Below are 1,016 nucleotides of genomic sequence, written 5' to 3'. Positions count from 1 at the left end.
ATCTTGGACTTCCCAAATTCCAGAACTGTGAGCCAAATACATTTAAAAATTACCCAGTCTATAGTATTCTACTATAGAAGCACAAAATGGACTAAGACACTATGTTAGAATGTGAAAATTTACAGATACAAATTTGAGAACCACCAGCTGCAGCTGCCTCCCTGATTTCGCAATCCATGATCAAGCTTTGAGCTATGGGGAGTGCTAAAGTCATTCTTTTAATGCCAAGAGGCAAGTAGAAATGAGATGCAGATGCCATGCCTTAGAGTTTGGAAGAAGAATTGGACCAAATCAACTTGTTCATTTTCTCTATTCTCATCTCCTTACTCATATTCTTGTGTCTCTGAGGATTTGGGTCTCAAGACAGTCACTCATTGTGTTCAGTGTCTTAGCCATGGCTGTCCTTTGAAATAATCTGGAAATTAAACAAAATACAGATTTCCTAACTTCAGGGAAACTAGGGCGTCCATGTTTTTAATTCATTCTCCTCATGACTGATCCACAGCCAGAGTCAGGACAGACTGGATACAGAATCAACGTGCCCAGAATACTTTGTGCTAAATGACCAGGGAAGTAGAAAGAAATAGATTGTCAAGTTCCTGCAGGTGATTTACTACAACTGGAGGAGATCATCATGGAGGGAACAGGAAAATAATAAAGCAAGTGAGATGAAAACAAAAAACTCAGAAGGAAGGCCATGGATGCTGTGTGCTGTTTGCTGTCCAGAGATAGGCTCATCTTCAAGACGTAGAACTAGAACACAAGTGGAAGTCCACATAGATATTTGAATATTTAGAAGTAACAAATAAGCTATAAACTGTTAGTAAAAAAAAAATATGTCCATGGGAGTGTCCTACTTCAAGGTTGTATATGGTTAGATTTTTGGACTTATATGTAAACATGAGAATTATATAATTCTTTATGCCTATTTTAAAAATATATTCTAATTTTTAAAAGTTTTTTCATCATATTCTGTAGGGACTTAAAGTTCAACATATCAATACTTGATGAAAAAT

The sequence above is a fragment of the Octodon degus genome, unplaced genomic scaffold, assembly GCF_000260255.1.
Source record: "Octodon degus isolate 3935 unplaced genomic scaffold, OctDeg1.0 scaffold00069, whole genome shotgun sequence".
Taxonomy (NCBI): domain Eukaryota; kingdom Metazoa; phylum Chordata; class Mammalia; order Rodentia; family Octodontidae; genus Octodon; species Octodon degus.
This window is presented reverse-complemented; position numbering follows the sequence as displayed.